This window comes from Fulvia fulva, chromosome 1, assembly GCF_020509005.1.
Source record: "Fulvia fulva chromosome 1, complete sequence".
Classification (NCBI taxonomy): Eukaryota; Fungi; Ascomycota; class Dothideomycetes; order Mycosphaerellales; family Mycosphaerellaceae; genus Fulvia; species Fulvia fulva.
The window spans coordinates 557,641-578,960 of NC_063012.1; positions in this window are offsets into that span (position 1 = coordinate 557,641).

The window sequence follows — 21,320 nt, forward strand, 5'->3', positions numbered from 1 at the left end:
TACTTTATCCGAATTAGCGTATTTAGGACCTTTATTTCCCGGTCGTTTAGGCCCGTATCTCTTAGGCTTTCCTTTAGAAGAATTGCCGACGAATAAAGCGCTATCTTCCTTATCTTTAGCACTATATCTTCGCGATTCGTCTAGTAAATTACTAAACAACTCTTCGAGAGAATAAGCCTCTATATTAGCTCTTGGACTTTGACTAATAGAGGTAACAAACGACTCGTATTCGTCCGTAAGATTATTTAAAGTCTATACTATTATAGCGGTCTTAGGCAACTCGACGCCTTTAGATTTAAGGTCGTCGTATAGACGGCGAATCGTAGTCGTATATTTCTCTACCGAGTCATTACCCGTAGAGAGCGTAGTATTAAATAGCTCTCTTAAAACTAAGAACGAGGAATTAAATCCTTTAGGACTATATAAGTCCTCTAGAGAATTCTACGCTTCTAGAGTCGTATTCTTATTTTGAATTTGTAGAAGAGGCCCGTCCTCGATAGATAACCTAATAACGGCGAGCGCTTTGTTTTGAATCTCTTTGTCGTCCCTAATAGGTTCCTCTATAGCCTTTTTTAGGCCTTCTTTCGTAAGGTACGCTTTTATCCTTAGGGCCTAAAATTTATAATTAGATTGGCCCCTTAGACGCGTGATATTAAATGTCTTATTGTTTAAAGACATCTTTAAAAAGCGTCCTTTGAAAAGTAAAGAGCTTTATTTAAAAATCGCCCTTTCCTTTTATAGAGAGATAGGCACAATACTTTAGCTACTTTCGTAGGCTCCTGCCCTTAGATTTCGCTATTTTTCGTCCTAGCGTATTAGTATACGGATTGCTAGTAGGTTCCCCGTAAGGATTTTATACTACTAGTAACGCTAAAATTCCTAATTACTTAGGATAGCGCTCTAAAGGGACTTTGTAATATTAAAAGGTGTTTATAGTAGAAGCTAGCCTTAGGATATTCGTAGATAGTCGTAATAAATCGAGTATAATAGTCGAGGTAATAGTAGTTAAGAGTAGTAGACTTACTTTGCTTACTTGTCCTATCTAGAGGGCTTATTCTACTCTTATTTATATTCGATTATAGACTCCTAGAGCCTTCTATACTACGTAATCTTTTACGTAGTATATTAATGATTAGAAGCGGATTTGTAAGAAGTTATATCTCGTAGATTCTATTAAATTCTATAGCTTGTCTTCTAGACCACCTAGAGCGTTCTAGATTTTAATATAGTTAGAAAATAGCTAGTTCTAGAGATATTATAAGCCGGTAGTCCGGCGCTAGCCTATTACGGCCTAGACAAGCATTTCCGCACGATCCTAGCGATACTAGGAGCTTACGGGTTATTAGAATTTATCGGATTTAATAGTTTACCGCTTTATAATAGTATATCTCGCTTAGTAGCTATATAAAGCTTATAAACTAATAAAGGGATAGGAAGAGAGGAATCTTAAAACTTAACTAAGGACACTTTATTAGGGATAGCCTAGCTAAGATAGGAATAAACTATAAGAAGGCAGCACCTATACACTTACCTATAGATAGCTTTAAGGCCCTCAAACCTTCAAGCTATATAGATAAGAGGTATAATAAGGTAGAGTACTAGAGTATTAATAGTACTTAGATGTAGCTAGTAATAATTATAAGGTTAGACATTACTTTTGCCCTAGGAAGGATAAGCTTATTTATAAGTGACCTATTTACCTACTATATAAAGGCTTTGAAGAAGATTACTAGGTACCTAAGATTATACCCTAATCTAGGCCTTTAGTTCTTAAAGTCTAGAAAAGGACACCTTATTAGATACTAGAATTCTGATTATATAATAGACAAAGTAGACAGAGTCTTAATCCTTAGGTATGTCTTCTTCCTCTATAGGGCACTAGTTTCTTAGATAAGTAAGAAGCAAAAGTCTGTAGCAATATCTATAATAGAGGCCAAATATATAGCTATAAATATATATACGGAGTAGTCCTAATTCCTAGCTTTACTACTAAGAGAAATAGATTGTCTAGAGTTAGTAGGAGACTATTCCTATTAACTAAGAATCACTAGAAACTAGGAGACTGTATCAAATTTGAGACTTGTTTAATTAAGAGGTAATAATTAAGCTGCCCTCACCCTAGTAAACGATGTACATATTTATAATAAGTCGAAGTATATTAATATTGCCTATAACGCTATTAAGAAACTTTAGTAGAGGAGGCTTATTACTATTAAGTATACTCTAACCTCTAAGATAGTTATAGACGGGTTTATAAAACTAAAGACTAGTCTATACTCCTAGAGGTTTATAAGCTAGCTTAACCTATTATAAAAAGGTCTAAGTACTATTAGTAGGAAGTGAGTAGACTGTAACCTCTTATACGAGATAAGTAGGAGTGTTAAGATACAGTATCTCAAAGGGAGTTAACAATTAGGAAGTGATCTAGTAGCCTAAGGCATCTACGATAACTTAGCTTATAGGGAGATAACTTCTCTCCCCTTTAGCTTAGATAGACATCTAATATAGTCAACACATTAGTTCCTAATATATTGCTATATACTCGTACTATTAGTTAGTTAAAGATTGATCTCTTACTCCACTCCGCTACTATTAATCTGTACCTATTTAACAATTAATAGCCTTAATAGATACTGGTCTATAAGATTATTAAACTTCTCCTAGAACTTAGTAGCGTTCCTACTATCAAAGAAAGGATTTTCCGGACTTCTAGGAGTAGGGAAGCGAGGTCCTATATTCTCTATAACTAGTAATAGTAAGACGGCTAAATAAGGCTACTATTGTATCCGTATTATAGAGTATTCCTAACGTTATAGTACCCTTATTCGAGTTATCCTCTTCTTAATTATTTCGTCGTACTCTTTCCTTACTCTTATTATTAGAGCTTAAAGCCTCCGGGGTCTTATCTTCGTTACTATCCGAGTCTTCTATTCCTTTTGAGATTATAGCCTCTCTATAAGGCCTATATACCTTCGTTAGACTCTCCGGTAACTCTTAGCTAGCTCTAATACTAGTAAACGACTCGAACCTCGATAAAGATATAACCGAAACCCGTAACCTTATTTATAACTATAACCTTACTTATAACGTTATACTTACCTTACTTAATACTAAGAACCTTAACCTTAGGTACCTTAATACCTTGAATTTTGACTTCGAGTCGACCTTACCCTTAATTTCGCTAAAATATACTAATAATATTACTAGGTATATACTTAAACCCCCCCTTATTAACTACTAAAATATAGACGACTAACTACCCTAGTAAGTAAGGGCGCGCCTAGTAACCTTAGAATAGCTTACGCGTAGGTATATATATTTACCGGTTCGCGGGCTGTAAAATATATACTAAGATCTTAAAAAATAATAAATCTGAAATTCTTAGATTCTCGTATTTTTACCTTATAGAGAGATTAATTCGTAAATTGCTACCTCGCTACTAAGGTCGCCTCCTAGCTCTATATATCTTAGTAGTACCCCTATATACCCCCGCTACGTAATTAACCGCTAAAGGTTAACGAGACTCGACGCGTAAATTCTAGGGTCTAAAGGGGCCCTTAGCTCGTTAATACTAGTAACGGGTATAGGGTATATTAGAAGGCCCTTTTTAGGCGTAGATCTAGCCTTCTTCGATACCTACTACCTACCGGTATAAGGTATCTATCGCTACTACTATTCTTAAGCCTATAATTAAGACTCTAGCGTATCCTCCTTAGTAGCCTAGCTACGAGTCCTTATGTTCTAGACTAGCCCTATATACGCTCGATTTAAATCGTCTTTGGTGCTATTACTAGTAATATTACTACTAATATATTAAGGCTCTAGTTATATTATCTACCGCCTACTATTACGTTATAATACGTCTTCTATAGAATTATGAGGTTAAGGATACTCTAGTAAATCCTACTCTTACTCTTTAGACTCGTATTCTATCTCTTTATCTAAGAACTACTCGTCCTACTCTTTCTATATATTAAAAGGTAGGCCGGCGAGGAGAACACCTATACGTAGTACCGGCTACGAACCTATAGTAGCGAGATAACGGTAAGGTTGTCGTCGGTCTATAGAGCTAAGCGTCTCTAAAAGACAAGCTAATAACTTCTAGCGAAAAACTAACTATTCGATAGCTATTCTTATGACGCTAGCGCGGAACCGACACGCGATACGATACGGTAGAAAGAGGAGGGAGAGGAGGAGGGAATAGTAGTACTTCTAGTACGAAAAATTATTATAGGAAAATAGACACGAGGGCCTCGTCTACCCTTTTAGAGTCTAGTCTACTCCTCCCTTATTAGGGGCGAGGGAGGAGTAGAGTAACAATCCCGAGTACTACGTAGCTAATAGAGACCGTCCTTATTATAGTAATTAAGGTAGCTCGTAAGAGAACTACTAGGAGTACTACTATTACCGTCGTAATCTGTTTTAAATCTCTATAAGAACCTTAGCGAGTATAAATCTAAGATATAGAAAAGCTACCTAAGAAAACTCTAAATATAAAGCTAAGCGCTAAGCCGGCGGTATGTTTAGATAAAGACGTTATATCCTCCCCTACTAGACCCTAACATACCTATACTAGCCTAAGATAGCTAGCCTAATCGCCTATATACTTAAATCGATAACAAAAGAGATCCTAAAGCTTTAGCTTCCTTTGTCGTAGCTTCCTAGCCTATAACACTTTAGCTTACTTTACTACGTATATATAACTACCTTACGCGGCTTAACTCTACTACCTAAGCTCACTACGAGCTTACTGACCCCGTTAGATGACCTCGCCGCGAGCTTCTTACGCGTGTTCGCGCCTTCCTATATCGTTAGAAGCTCGTAGTATTAGGTAGCTCGTATAGAACGTAAGTATAAAAGCACGCTCTTATTCTAAATCAATCTGACTACGAACATTAACCTTTAAGCTTCCTAAGTCTTTAACAACCTCTTTACCCTTCCGTAGCTTCTTCCTTAACCTTCTTTAGCCTTAGCTAACTTATTCTTAATTAGATTAAGGTATATAAGCCGCGCCGCGGTATCGGCATTAATATAGTAATACTAACGTGTTTTAGACTCCTTTCTTCCTTATAGCTCACTATAGCTCCTATCCCGCGCTCTCCTTAGGGCGAGGAGTTAATAGCTTAGATAGACGCCCTTACCGTTACCTATACTTCGGCCGTATCTAATAACTTCCCGCGGCTCCCCGTTCGTACTAAGACGCGCTTTCCGGATATACCTACCGGATAGTAAGCCGGTTAGTAGACTCGGCTCTACGCCTTCTAGTTTAAAGTCTAGTTCTCTCCCGACGTTTTTAAGCTAGACGATTAGATCGCGCTATAGTTAGCCCGTATCGCGCGCTAGTATCTAAGGATCGACGGAGGAGCTAGATTCTTTAAGATAATTTATATACTCCCTTAGCGCTATAGCCGCTTCTAGTTTAGCGGCGTTCTAAAGCTAGTAGCCGCGTTAGACTCCGACTTCGACGTCTTTGAGGAGGTCCCTAAGGGCGGTATTCTAAGGTAGCCTATCGCTTTTAGACCGTATACCGTATAGACTAGACTAGCGGTAATTGTCTTTAGCTACTATAGCGGCCGCTCTAGATCTACGCGATACGTATAAAGCTACTGTTCTAAGGGCGATACCGAGCGTCCGCTAGGAACCTTTACTAAGTACTAGTAACTTAGTCTACCGAGTAGTAAGCTAGAGAAATACGACTAGGAGGATCCTAAGCCTAATACTATAGGCGACTTTACCTTTATCGAGCGCGGCGGCTATACTAATTATCTCTAGACTAGTAAGTACTCTACCTATAACTATAGCCGGTCTCGTACTAAGTCCGGTCTCGTACTAAGTTTAGCTATACTAAGCGGTCTTCCCGGTTAAAGGACTCTAAGCACCTAGTTACCCCTAGTAAGGTAGCTGACTTTTCTAATCTTCCCTAGGCCTACGATATTACTTAGGTTACGGAGTCTAGTTAGTTCTAGAACACTAAGTTTAAGTATTATAATCTAGCTTAGATTAACGCTCTAACTATAGCTATATATAGTCTAGTCTTCTAGGTTAGTCGTAAGCCTCGTACTACCCGTAACGCCGCTAGCCGCCTAAAGGCCGCGTTAAAGGCTAACTTAGCTTACGTCCGCGCCTTTATTTACGAGAACGCCGAGACTAATACGAATAGACCTAGCTAGGAGGAGAACACCTTAGATAGGGAGGTCGACGGCTTGTTTATATTACTAACTAAGCCTAGTAAGTCCGCTAGTATACCTAAGGTACCTAGGAAGTCTCCTAGTAAGAAGCCCGTGTCTCTAGCTAGTAAGAAGCCCGCGGCCTTAGCTAAGAAGAAGTCGGCTCCTAGGACTCGGCGTAGCCCTCGGTAGATATCGCCGCGCTATACCCTAGACCGTAACGAGCCGTAGGAGGGTCTAAGCGATACCTCCGACTACGTTAAGTAGCTTCGCGAGATTCTAGTATAGACGCCTCTCCTAGAAGACTCTAAGGGTAAGGGCGAGGCGGACGTAACCTCGCCTAAGGTCTACGGTCGTATAGCTAGTCCTCCCGTTCTTCTAGTAGCTAAGCGGTTTAGGCGGTTGATCGCGACTAGACGTACTTTACGATTCGGCTCGAATACCGAGAGGCTAAGAGGGGCTATAGTTCTATCTAGCTCCTTAGCTCGTTCGCCTATACCGATAATAGAGGATAATAATAGAGAGTATCTAGAGGTAGTACCTAGTAATTTCCGGTTCCTAGGTTAGAAGTAAGGCTCTAAGAGCCTAGATAATAATAAGCTCGAGGCTACTTTATAATTTAGTACTACGTTCTTGTTTTATACGAGCGATAGGTAGCCGAGTAGCCTAACTTAAAAGTACTATAGACTAATAACCCTAATTAATAATTCTTACGACCTAGCTCCCTTAGCGCCGCTATAGTAACTAGGCTTACTCCTATAGTTTCTTCTTCGTTATCCGCTACCTTAGTCCCTTTAGGTAAGCGGTCTTAGCTACTACCTCGGCTTCTTAAAGTAGCTACTACGATAGATTAGCTTATCTAACTTCCGGGTCTACTAAGTCCGGTATATCTATATCTAAAAGGCTATTAGCCGCTTTAGGTTCGGCTATAACTTCGTCCGCTACGCTTGATCTAAGTAATGTTCCCTAAGGTAGGGCTAACTCTTTTTCGTCGGTCTGAGGATAGAGCGTCGAGCTAAATACTTTAATCTCCGTAACCGGTATCTCCTACGGGACCTTAGCGGGTTTAGCTAGGGTAGGGATAGCTTCCTAAGGACTTTCTTATTATAGAGGCTAACGATCTTCCTAAGTATCCTTCTCGAGTAGTAGGGAATATACCTAATCTTACTCCCCGCCTACTCTTCTTAACTTAATCTAATAAGATCGCCTTTAAGATCTAAGTGCTTTAGCTAAAGTCTTTTACTCGCTTCTTTTGCTCTAAGTATTCTTCGTAACTCTTAGGTCTCGCTAAGCTTACTCTAGTAAGTTAGCTTCTCTTCTTTAACCTTCCTCCCCTACTAAGAACCCTCGCGCTCCTATATAAGGTTAGCTACGTTCTTTCGTAGTCTAGACTTCAACTTATTTCTTTAACTACTTAGCCTCCGGTATAGTTAGAAGGTCCTTTAGATTAAGACTCGTGTCTTGACTAGTACCTAGAACTTCCTTATGTTCTAGCTTATCTTCTAAAGTACCGGACCTATCTAGAAGTCTCCTAGCTAGATACCGATACTAGAATTTAGCTAGATCCTTATATACGGCTAATATAAGCCTATTCCTATAGTCGATATGCCTTAGGATCCTATCCGTAGGGGTCTAAAGTATATACGTCCCTAGGAAGCTCGCTTTATAGATCTTATAGGGTCTAAAGTCCTTAGATTCTAGCTTACGCGGATATTAGTTTATTAGTAAGACCTATTCTCCGACTTTACGTCTTAGCTATACCTCCGGCGGAAGTAACTTTAGACTTATTAGGTTCCTAGTCTAAGCTTAAGAAAGTAGTCTTTTATTTATAAGCTAACGCGTATAGCGGATACGGACGATACGCTTCCTATAGTCGTTAACTAAGACATTCTTAGCTCGTAGCTCGTTCTCGTCTTCTAGGATTTGTAGGCGTTAGCTATATATAAGGTAGAAGGGGCTAAGGTAGGTTATCGTATACTAGTAGTATCTAGTATAGTAGATTGCTTTAGGTAGGAAGGTATCCTATAGCCTAATATCGTTACTAATATATAGCTTCGTTAGTATCGATCCTAGTATACCGTTTAGGTTTTCTACCTTCCTATTCGTTATAGGATAATATAGATAGATAGATTTGTTATTCCCCTATTCTAGGACCCTATTCGGCCTATATAGGTATATATCTATTATTATATATAAAGGGAAACTCGAATAGGTAAAAACCCTTCCCGCCCCCGACTTCTCCTTATCTAGATTAGCTTTCCCTCTAAACGTACGTAGTCTATATTACTACCCCGTTAGTCCCTACTCCTAGCCGGTCTCGTCGCGCTACGTCGTGTCCTCTCTTCCTATACTACTCCTACTAGGCGGTACTATTCTAGCTAGCCCTTCTCTAGTATCTAGTTCGTAATACGCCGTAGGTCCTTAAAGTTATTAAGAAGTACCCTAATCGTCCGGTTCCTCGCCTTTACTATCTACTCCCCCCTTCCTAGCGACTACCCCGGATAGACGAGGAGTACGTACCGTACGTTCTAGGAGTAAAAGCCGTAGGGGTAGCTAGTATTTGTGTATTCTAGAACCTTCCTCTATAATAGGTACCCCTAGAGGCCGATGTGTTCGCTTTGTAGTTAGGTTACTATACTACTCTATACCCTCGTAAGGCGGTAGTAGATAAGCTTCGGGGGGTACTTAACCGCGGATTTCGTAGCTGACTATTCCTTAGGTTGTCCCGCTAGCTAAGGGCGTCTACTATGCCCTACAACCTAGTTGTTCTACCTCTCTTTCTATAGTTACTCTATAAACAATTTCTTACCTTCCTATTATATTACTAGCTATTCGTCCCTTACCCGGTAGTTCGGCTCGTTTCCGGGTCAAATGCCCTTATACGCTAGTACTAATTCGCGGGCCCTTACGACTATACTAGCGATAGCCTTCTATACTAGGTACTGTGCCGACTTACCTAAGTAGGAGGTCCGTAGTCCCTAGATATATAGGTCGATCGGCGGTATAGCGGTCTCGTACTTAAGTATCCTTATTAGTATCGACTTATATACCCCGGTGACCTTCCTTAGGTATTGATTTTAGATCTTTACTAACGGCGCGACGAGTCCCTTTAATAGGTAGGCCCTCTCGCCTAAGGACTATACTTAGCTACTATAGGTAAGGACTAGCCGTATAATAGCCGTATATAGAAGTCGTGACTACCGAAAGTCCGCCCCCTATATAGACGTAGTAAGCCTCTAGTATAATGCTAGATTCTATTTAGCTTTCCGTAATATTACCTATATATACTTCCTCTACCGTAGCGCCGGGTCTACCTATAGTCCGAGGATCCTAAGCTAATTTACCGGGTTAGTCGTATACCTCTAAATCTAGATAGAAGCTTATATATTATAGAACCGTGGCCGGCGCGTAAAGTATATCAGATTGTACTTTTCTAGGGCAAACCGAGCCCTATACCTCCTAGCCTAGTCCTCGTAGGCTATAGGATAATATAGGGATACTAGACGATAATTAGCCTTAAACTACTTTATTAGGTAGCTTATAACCCTACTTAGGAAGTTCTTACTATTGTCTAAGAGGAGCTCGCGGGGTAGCCTATAGTCCTAATAGATTCTCTTATATAGATAGATAGATGATTCATTTACCCGTTGTGGTGCCCTCCGGCCTATGCGGGTTTATGTCTATATATGTTACTGCATAAGGTAGGAAACCTATTCCTAGGTAAAAACCTCCTCTCCTTCTCTAATAGCTTCCTTGCCATGAGTTCTCAGTTTTCCTTCCATTAGGGTGCACTAGTGTCATGGTGGTTAGCCTCTGACTACCTTGTCTGCAACCCTAGAGTTGTCCCCCTCTTCCTGCTCTCCTCCTCCTTCTTTCTCTCCTCAATCCATCTCTCTGTTTCCCTAGTAAGAGAGAACTGCTCCAAAAATCCTTGGTGGATGATCCACCTTGTAATTCTCTGGAGGTCTCCCTTATTGCTGATCATGGCTTGGAAGTTTCTGTTCCTTGCCCTTGCCCTCCATTCACCTCTCCCTGTGCTCCATTCTTTGCAAACCAGAAGTCTATGTTCGACATTCTGGGACAGGTAGCCGCATGGGCAACTCTTGTCTTCGATACCTGGGACTTTTCTCTGATGCAGGTACGCCCTGACTCCGATGTGTTCAGAGCGGATTTGTATTGCTATGCTTGCTTCTGACCTGGTCAGGTCTGAGTACAGTAGGTAGTTGTGGCTACTAAACTGTTGGAGTGCCTTTGGGGTTCCTGGCCTCTGTGGGGTTCTTGTCTATTCAGTCTTCCAGAGGAGTCCTGCCATCCTTTCAGCTAGAGACTGTTGCTTCTTCCCTTGGCTGGCTGCTGATCCTCTCCCTTGAGCCCTTCTGTCCTGTTCCTGCTGGGCTAGGTGCAGCTGTTCTGTTAGTTCTTTGAACTTCTGCAGGTCCTGCTGCTTCTGTGGGGCTGGATTGGGTCTTGCTTGTCTATGCCTTCTTGTGCACTGGCTCCTGATTTTGTTGACTGCCTTCTGGATTACTAGCTGGGCTGGGTATGCAGACGTCTTTCCTGCATACTGGTATCTCAACCCTTGAAGGTAGAGCTTGGCTGGTGGGGAGCCAGACTCCATTTCGACCACCCTTGTTGGAGTTGACTTGTATGCTCCAAGCACCTTTTTCAGACAGGAGGCTTGGGCTCTGCTGATGGGATCTGCAATTCCCTTTGGGATCTTGTCTTGGGCTGACCAGATCTGGGCTCCATATAGCATGGCTGGCTTCACAATGGCCTTGTACATAACCTTTGCTTTCGCAAATGTGGCTCCCTATGTAGAGGCTGTAAGCCTGTCAATTGATTGCCTGCTGTTGTCTGCTCTTGCCTGTGCTTTCTTGACCTGTGGTCCCCAGCTGAGCTTTGGATCCATCCATATTCCTAGCACCCTTAATTCACTTGAGGGTTCTGTTGTGTGTCCCTGAATAGTGATTGGGGCTTGCATATTGTGTCTGTTTCTGGCTCTACTGAAGTGGATGAGTTGATACTTCTCTAGGGCAAATCTGGCTCCATGTTTCCTGGCCCATTCCTCACATTCCTTGTGTTTCTTCTGCAAGATTCTGCAGTTCTCTTCTGTGCTGTCTGACCAGGCTAGGATGTTTGTGTCATCCACAAACCCTGAGGCTGATGTGTTTCTAGAGTTTAGCTTTGCTGGCAGGTCTGCCATAAAGAGGAGAAACAGGATTGGAGACATTGTTGATCCCTGTGGGATTCCTGTCTCTGTAGGCATGCTGTCAGATTTGTATCTGTCCAGTCTTAGTCTTGTGGTTCTGCCTCTGAGGAAGGACTGGATGAACTGGACTGTCCAGTTAGGGATAGCCTTCTGTTTCAGGATGTGGATCAGCCTCTGGTGTGAGACATTGTCAAAGGCTCCTGATATGTCCAGTGAGAGGAGTGTGGCTGCTTTGTTGTTCCCAAAGTGCCACAGGGTCTTGATCTGCTCTGTGATAAGTTCTACAGCTGTTAGTGTTGATCTTTGTTTCCTGCCTCCCATCTGTTCTTCAGGAAGGATTCCATGTTCTTCAGCTAGGTTTGTCAGCCTTTCTGCTATGATCTTTTCCAGGAGTTTGCCTAGTGTGTTGAGCAAGGCAATAGGTCTGTATGCCTTTAGCTTTGTGTAGTCCTCTTTCTGTGGTTTTCTCAAGACCACAGTCAGTGACTCCTTAAAGTGTTTAGGGCAGTGTCCTTGGGCCATGCACTGTGAAAAGATGTTTGACAGTGCAGGGGAGATCTGGTCCTTGCATGTCTTGATGAACAAGTTTGGAATCCCATCTGGTCCTGGGGCCTTGTTTCCTGAGAGTCTCTTAATGATGCTCTTGATCTCTCCCTCTCCCACTATGCAGGATTGCTCTAGTGGTGTTGGATACACACTGCCCTCCAGATCCTGCAGGTCAGCTTCTACCTGTGTGCCAAAGAAATGTTTCCCCAATGCCTGTGCCTTTCCTAGGAGAGTGTGTTGGATTACTCCTTCCTGGTCTTCAATGTTTGGAAACTGGGGCAGTATGTTTCTGTCCTGTGTAGGTTGTCTTGCCCACTTTGCTAGTTTCCACATCTTCTTAGGATTCTGGGTAATGGATCCAACTGTTGACCTCCACTCCAGCATCTTGTCCCTCTTGATCTGGGCCTTCTTGTCTCTGGTTGCCTGGTTGTATCTGTCCCATGCTTCCTGGGAGTGACTCTGGGTAAGGGCTCTCCTGGCCTGCCTGGCTGCCTTGACCTTCTCTGAGCATTCCTTTGTCCAGAATGGCTTCTGGTACAGTGACTGTTTCTTTTCTCTAGTGTGGGCTGCTGCAGTTTCCTGCATTGTTCTAACCAGTTCTGCCACTGCTTGGTCTATGTCTAAGGCGGTTTCCAGTCTCCTGGTCTCTAGTCCAGCTAGCTTCTGTTCCAGGTCTTGTCTGATCTGTTCCCAGTTGGCTGCCTTCCAGGCCAGCTGAGGTTCTAGGTCTCCTTCCTGCTGTGTCTGTGTTTCAAACTCCACCTGAATTGGGAGGTGATCTGATGAGGACTCCAAGTCCTGGTTAACCCAGCATCTGGTGACCTTCTGCTGCAGGTCATGTGATGCAAAGCACAGGTCAATGGTGCTTGAGCTTGCTCTCTGTGACCAGGTAGTTAGGCCCTTTGGGGTAACTAGGTGCATGTTGTTGCTTTGGGTAGTGGAGAGGAGTCTGTTAGCTAGGAAGTGATGGGCAGGTGCAAAGTCTGATCCCCATGTAGGATGGTGCAAGTTGAAGTCTCCCAGCACGATGTGTTGGGAGTCACTCTACAGGATGTCTAGCAGCTGTTGTAGTGTGCCCAGCTGGGTGCTGCTTCTGGAGCTGGGGGGTGGGTTGTATACACTGTGGATGTGGATGCTGCCTTGGTTGGTGTTGAGTCTGACTGAGGTGATGTCTCCCCCTTCCTGTTGGATTTGTTCCCAGCTGTCTGTTGCCATCTCTTTGCTGATGTACATGCATGTTCTAGGGGTGCCTTGTTTGGCTAGGAGTGTGTGATACCTTGGGTCGTTAGCAGTAGATGGTCTGTTAGATTTGCTGTTAATCCAAGGTTCCTGGACTGCAATGACTAGGTGTTTCTTTGGGTCCAGTGCTTAGAGAAAGCTTCTCTAGACCTTGTGCTGGCTTTTGTTGACGTTGTACTGGATAGTGGTAAGATTGGGTGTCTCAATCATGACTCATCTATGCTGGTCTCCTGCTGGTCTTCTCGTGCTTCCTGCTGCTGGCTGCTATTTGGGATTGTGGTAAGGTTGAGCCTGCTTTGTGACGGGTCTCTTCCTGCATCCACAATTGATTTTGGTCTACCCATAGCAGGGTGGCCTTGGGCCTGTGTGGTCTCTTCTGTTCTGCCTCTTTTCAGAGGGTTGTAGACAGTCCTTAGGGGTTCTTGGGTGATTGTCCCTGTCTGGAATCTGATAGGGGTGTTGATCCTGGCTTCTCTTGCCCTCCTCTTTGCCTCAATCCTAGCTGTGCAGTCTTGGGACCAGGAAGGGTGTTTCTTTCCACAGCATGCACATCTGGCTTCACTCTTTGGGGCTGTGCAATTCTGTACTTTGTGGCTACCAGCACAGTGGGAACAAGTGTCCTTTTGGCTTGGGCATCTAGTAGAGATATGACCATACTGTTGGCACTTGAAGCATTGCAGTAGTCTGTAGGTGCTTCTATGGATTTCTGTGTCCATTCTTTCGCATTCCCAGAAGATGCCCTTGTCAAGCACGGTGTTTGCCTGTTCTACAGTGCCTATCCAGAGCACTAGAGAAGACTCTCTCTTTGTGTCCTTTGTCTTTCTGTTGACCCATGCTGCTTTTGTGATCTGTAGCCCTGGGCATATAGCCTGGTTCTGGTCCTGTAGCCTCTTAAGGTCTCCTTCAATGTCAAACTTTGTGGTCATCCTATAGGCGATAACTATATTTTGTTGGTGTGAGACCTTAGCCGTCTTGCCTAGTTTGACTGTCCACTCCTTCTGTGTCTCTAGCCTCTTCCTGTCTTGCTCCTGTGCTGTGAACAGCTTAAGGACACCTCCCTTCTCTTTCCTGGCTCCAATGATGCCTTGTATCCCAATCTTCTATATGATCTCCTTGCCTGACAGGCCCTCAATCTCTTTCTGCTCTTGCTGGTCGGAAATGTAGACCTTGATAGCTGTTCTCTGGGGGGGAGGGTTTTGGGATGCAACTGCTGCCCAGGTTGGTTGGCTTAGTTTCTGGCCTTCCTGTGTCCTCTTCTTTGCTGCTGCTGCTACTGTCCTGTTAATGATCTGTCCTGTTTGGCTCCTTGGTGCCATTAGCCCTCCAAGGAGCTCCAAAATCATCCCCTTAAGTGCTCTTTCTGGCAAGGAAGGAATCGTATTTAGCAAGCTAGCTACGAGATAAGGTAACAAGTCTTAACCGCGCTTTCCCACTTATCTAGCACCACCGTGTAGCCTCGTTTCGAGAGGTTAGCCCGGAGCAAAAGCTTCCCCCTACGCCCTCCCTCCCTGTTTGCTCCTTAAGCCAATATCTACCTCTATAGGCCTAAGCCCTTTAGTGCTCTCTATTGACCGACATGCGCATCCGTCCTCTCGGGCTGTATAGACAGTGTTAGCCGTCGCTACTAGTGTATACCACGCCCTAGGTTTTGACGCCGTTCGCGTTACCGTAGCCTATCTCTAGAAAGCGGCCGTCTATGCCTCGCAGGTTTGCTCGGGGCACACACCACGCCGGGCAGCGTACTCCTTACGTTTCTACCTACTAACTAATATGAAGTTCCTTATCACCCTACCCTCGATCCTCCCCGATTATAGAACTAATCCACTTACATTATACGTCTTTTCCCCGTCCTAATAGCCGGCTTTTCCTTACTTAGGCTATCGTCTTTTCCTCGTCGCAATCTACTATATTAGACTAGGTGCGTTATGTAGCGGGATAGGCAGTGCCTTAGGCAAAACCCTCGTTCCTATACCGGGTGTTTAATAGGCCCTTATAGGCTTCGTCGCGTGTCTACCTACCTACCGCATTGCCCGCTAGCAAACACTAGATTGTTTCGTAGTCCGCTCGACGCCGTCGTATAGTCCGCTCAGTTGTTATTCTATAGTCCGCTCGTCTAATGTTCGTCGCTTAGCCCGCTCGGTTTACGGTCTCCGGAGGTGAAAATTCTATACTTATACTAGAGGTGTCCTATCGAGCGTATAGGCCACGGTTCCGCGCCCTTCTTATACGTAGAAAGAAGAGGGACTCGCTCCCGATACGAGTACACGCTCGTCGGATGGTTTTTATACCCGTTTTGCTAGTAGCCCTCTGTTCGCCGCGGCTTCGCCTACGTTACGCGCCCGTCGCGCCTACGACGCTCTAGCGTAAGAATACTTGGCTCTCTCGTAGTAAGACGAGAGGTTCGTAGCCGACACTACGTATAGGTGATTCTCGTCGTCGACCGATTCTCTTATATAGAAATACTATAGTCGCTTTAGTATCCGTATACGGAACGGCCTAAGCGACTAGCTAACCCGTAGCGTAATCTATCGCCGTAATAATATACTCGTTTCCTAGTAGACTCTTCAGTAAAGGCCCTACGATATTAATCGCCTATCTCTCGAAGGGCCTAAGCTTATCGTTAACCTAGTAAAACCGCGGCTCGCGTTTTTTAGGCTTATTAGGCTTCTTTTTCTACGTTAGCTAGTATTTAGGGTAGGATTCGATAAACTTTCGTACGTCCTTTCTTATACTAGGCTACTAGGCTCTTATCTCGAGCTAACCTATTAGTCCGGGCGCCGTAAAGTATCCGTATTACTAGTATACGTAGTTCACTAGATCAAGACGCTAGGTTAGTATAAGGAAAGGCGCTGTTCCCTTGTCGTCTAGAAGAATAAAGCCTAATCTAGGTTTCTTAGACTCGTCGATCGGTAGGAGTAGCTCGAATTCTTCTTCTCGTACCTTAATTAAGCTCTCGAGGTAGGGACCGTAAGTTAGTATCTATCCCGTTAACTTGAACTACCTTATTAGAGGGAACAAGTCGGTCTCGTTAGCTTTAAATCTTATAGCTACGAGTTGCTTAACCGGCTAAGCTAGGTTAGTAGGTCCTTCTCCGATAAAGTAAGGCCGACGGGAGAGCGTATCGGGAACGATTACCTATTCTCCCTTACGATATCTAATGTCTAAGTTATATTACTAAAACTCTTAAGCCTATTATACAATCCTCTTACTCTAGCCCTTAGTACTATTAAGGTACCTAAGCGACTAGTAATCGGTTAGAATCGTGACCGTATAGCTATTTTCTACGTAGTTATCCTAGGTTCGGAGTGCTTCCTTAATTACTAGGCCCTCCTTTTCGTGAACTAGGTAATTTAGCTCGGCTCCCTAAAGCTTCCTTCTAGAGAAGGCTATAAGGTATAGCTAATTGTTAGCTCCTATTTAATAGAGAGCAGCGCCTATAGCCTATTTAGATATATTAGTCTTAATCGTAAAGGGCTTCTTAGGGTTAGGCGAGATTAGTATAGGCCCTAAGGTTAGCGCGAGCTTTAGGCTCTTAAAAGCGTATACGTACTAGGCGTTCTATCGTACTAGGCGACGCTTTTTCCGCCTAAGGGACTCGTTGCTTTCCTTAAGAAGATCTAAGAGGGGTACGGCGAGTTTCGTAAAGCCCTTAATAAAGCGGCGGTAGTAGCCTACGAGGCTAAGGAACTACCTAATCTACTATATATTAGTAGGCGTAGGCTAACTATTAATCGCGTCGATCATGTCTTATAGAAGCCTAATCGAATTCTTCTTAATCTAATGCCCGTAGAAGGTGACTAACTTGACTCTAATATCGTACTTCTTAGGGGAGTAGAACAGTTTAGCTTTCTTTAGGCGGTCGAAGACCTCCTTTAGGTCTTTTTCGTACTATTCCTTAGAGTCTAAGAAGACTAGGATATCGTCGAGGTATACGACGACCTTCTTCTAAAGTAGATCTCTTAGGATCTCGTTTATTATAGACTAAAACGAGGCTAGGGCGTTTATTAGCCTAAAGGGTATAACGAGGAACTTATACTTCCTATCCCTAGTATTAAACGTAGCCTTATACGTATCGGCTAATTCGATTAGTAGCTACTAGTACCCTAAGACTAGGTCTAGTTTACTAAAGTATTTAGCCTTCGCGACCGTATCTAGGCATTCCTAGATACGTAGGAGGGGGAAGCCGTTTTTAGTAGTTACGGCGTTTAGGGCGCGATAGTCGATATATATACGCTACTAGCCGTCTAGCTTAGGGATTAAGAGGACTAGGGATCCCTAGGGTAAGGACGAGACCTTAATTAGTCCGTAATTAAGGAGTATCTAGATCTAGCGAGCCTATTCTCGAAGCTAACTAGGGTTTAGACGGTATACGGGCTACTTAATAGGTCGAGCGTTACTAGTAGGGATAGTATAGTCGAAAGCTCTCTTCCGTAGGAGTCTAGCCGGGAGCTAAGCTCTCTATATCTCTAGGAAGAGATCAACTAACGTCTAGAAGACCCGGTTACCTACCTACCGTAGCTAAGACTTATCTTCTAGGTCTCCTACTATAGCTATAAGGCGTTCGTATACCTTATCTAAGCCGTGTTCCTCGAAGTCGATATTAACTAGGGTATCGTCGGGGAGTCGCCTAAGCGAGTAGAAGAACTAGGGTCCTTCGTATCGTATAGCGAAGTCTACTAAATATATAGAGTTAAACATTTCTAGCTCGCCTTCGTCGTCCTTTAGGTCGAACACCTTAGAGTACGGCCTAATTATATAGTACCGGCTACGCCGGTCCCGTAGTCTAGTAGAGCTAGACTACTAGTTTACGTTAGGGTTGACTTTCTAGAACTACTTAAGGCCTAGGATAAGGTCAAATCCTTCTATATCGATAACTCTAGCAGGGACTATGTCCTACTAGGTACTAATCTAATATAGTAGAAGGACACCCTAAGTAGAAATGATCTCCTTACCGTTTAGGAGGACGATCCTTACTAGCGGTAAGTCCCTAAAAAGCGATCGAGGGAGTTACTTCGATTTTCGGGCTAAGAGGTATACTTTAGAGGCTACGTAGTCTAGGGTAACCTTAGCCTAAACCTAATTAGGTCCTAGGCGGGTATTAATAGTAAAGAGCCCTCCGCCTATCGCTATTAGCCTCTCTACCGTATAGTCGACCTCCTCTTTAGTCTCCGACTCGGGTTCTTTAGATAAAGACAATGCTCTATCCTCTTTTACTTTTATCTACTAAGCCTTACCCTTAGTAGCTAGGGTCGCCCTATCCTAGTAGGATTCTCTAGGTAGGGGTATAGAGGCGTCTAATAATCCTAAGTATGTCTACCTCGATTAAAACGTCTTAGGCTCTATTTTTTAGCTTAGAGTAGTCGCGCGCGAAGTGGCCTGTCTTACTATAGTTATAGTATTTGTCTAAGCGCCCGGAGGAGCCCCTACGATTACCTCGCCCGCGTCTACGTCCGCCGCGGCCTCTACCGCGTCCTCTACCGCGCGCCGAGCTACCTAAGTCGCTCCGGAGAGCTATAAAGGCTTTAGTATCTTCGTCTACGAACTTCTCGACGGCTAATACTATTACGGCCTGCTTCTAGTCTGTTCTGCGGCTAAGAAAGAGTCGCTAGTTAGCTATAATAGCCTACTTAAAGTAGACGGGGATATTTATATTAGTCGCTCGGAAGTTACGATTGTCTAGTCTAGCTAGTATATCGGGCTTTAGGCCGGCTAAAAACTTGCGTAGGTAGGTAAAGTTATCTAGTAGAGGAGTTATACCGCTCCTAGTTAGCCTAAGCGACCTAATAAAGGTTATAATACTCCTAGTTTAACGGGTTATCTCCTAATTACGCTAGATCTACTCCTAATAGTCTAGGTCGACTATAAAGTTAGAGACTACGTGATCATGTCGTCCAAGTCGCCGTGCCTAAGATAAGGGGGCTTTAGGCGCGTTTCTTTAATAGCTTTAAACTATAACTAGTTAAAGTCGCTACCGACGAAGTTACTAACGAGCTCTAGTTTCTCTAGGTTAGAAAGGCGTCGTTTAATAATCTATTTCTTATTTAGGCTAATCTAGGCTCTAATAGACGATATCTAGTTAAGGCACTCGTCGTTCTAAGCGTTAGACTTTAGAATAGGGGGGCCCCTATTATAGGCGCCTTACCTCTACTAGCTAGCTCGTTATATAGGCCGAAGTTATCTTCGTCTAGGTAGTCCGCCCTATCTATCTCCGCGTCGCCATCGCGGTCAGGGCGGCGGTACGACCGAGTAGCTAGGGGTATAGCCTAGGTAGCCCTAAAGGTATCGTTTAGGCTAGTAGGCTAAGCCGCGTAGTTATTACCTAGGGCACGACTATAGGCTAGGCCCTCTCCGACTAGATAAGTAGCAAAACCTTACTAATCCGGTAGGTAGTAACCGCCTTAATTAGGGTGTTAGTTAGTGTCCTCTATACTAAAGGTTTGAGTAGCCCGCCCCGTTCGTAGGAGCTAAGATAAGGTTAGTAAGGTTACCTCGCTTAGCTTTAGTACTAAGGTCCGACTAAGGCGTAAGTTAAAGACTTATAACTTAGGAGATTTACTTATAGGCTAATTTGGCCTAATAGAAAAGGTAAAAGGAAGGGAAGCTACTAGATATTAGAACCTTAGCGAGTATAAATCTAAGATATAGAAAAGCTACCTAAGAAAACTCTAAATATAAAGCTAAGCGCTAAGCCGGCGGTATGTTCGGATAAGAACGTTACATTTCTATAGTATACGGGTCACGTGCTCGGTACTAAAAAAGGAAGAATTTATAGTAGCTATCGATAGGAGATAAGACAAACCCGAAGTAAGACGATGCCCCTAAAAAGGTAATACGTAATACTAACGTATAGACAAGTCTATAACTAAGTAATATATAGTTAGAGTAGCCACCTTTGCTCTCCCTTAGTAAGAAGGGAAGGAAGAGGCGAGCGCGCCTAGCGATAATAAAGGTATAAGGGAGAGAAAAGAGGTTACTTACCTAGTCTCCGTACGTCTAAGAGGGAAACTTTTTCAGATAGGATAGAAGTATTAGAGGGGGAGTTTTGTCTAGTAGTCGATTCTCCCTATACACTACATAGGTAGACACCTATATAGGCCGAATAGGTTCTTTAACAGGTTAATAATAAATCTATCTATCTATATTAAAAGATATATCGACCGGTAGCGTAGGTAGTAGTAAGAAGTCTAATAGACGTTATGTCTATATAGTAGGTATAGCGATAGGTAAATAACCTGGTAGAGGTAGAAGTAGTAATAAGGAGACGCGGGCGAGTACCTTAGAGGGTTACGTAACTTATAATAGTAATAAATACGACGGCCTAACTAGATTAATAGATATAACAACTTTAGGCGCATTAGATAAACACTTAATAAACATAATAGGACTACTATATATAGAGAAACAGTGTAGTAGTGGTATATTGCTATAGAATCTTGAAGTTTGGTGACCCCGGTCAAAATCCGTCCCGACCCTTCTGTCGCTTCGAATAAGGGAAGGCAAAGTGGCCGCCGGTGCCACATTTGACTCCGACTTTGCTCCTTCTCCTACTTCCCATTCTCACAGCCATGTTCCTGCTAAAACTTGCACCATGGTCGTGCTCCTTCGTCCAGCACTCGATACAGGTATCTTCACAATGATCGTCGTCGTGATCACTCACGTCACTCGAAATCGCATGAACATGAACGATGCGGATCTCGCCTGGCAGAACCATGCCATGAGGCCAAGTAATGCCAACCTCAGCTTGGGACCGTCGCGTGCAAATTCTCGGTGAATCGATACGCTCCTCCAATAAGTCGCCAAGCGATAGCAGAGCGTGTTCAGATGAGCTTGTTTGCAGGACCGTCGCCTCTTTTGGCAGGAGAGAAGCGAGTCCATGAGGATAAGTAGATTCGATGTCTTCGCTCTTTTCTGCTCCAATCGTGCTAAGAAGACAGCACAACAATGGCCAGCATCACCACAGCTGCTTTGACGCTGCTCACTCTGAGCGCCGTCGCGTCGGCAGAAGATGTGTTGTACTTGTACAGCAAGCGAAGTCTCGAGAAGCGATACATCGACAGTGCTGGCAACTGGAATCAATGCGAGTGCAGAGTCTAGTGCCCATAGAGACGGAACTGACAATCTTTAGCCTTCTTCCACATCAACGATGTACATGCGCATCT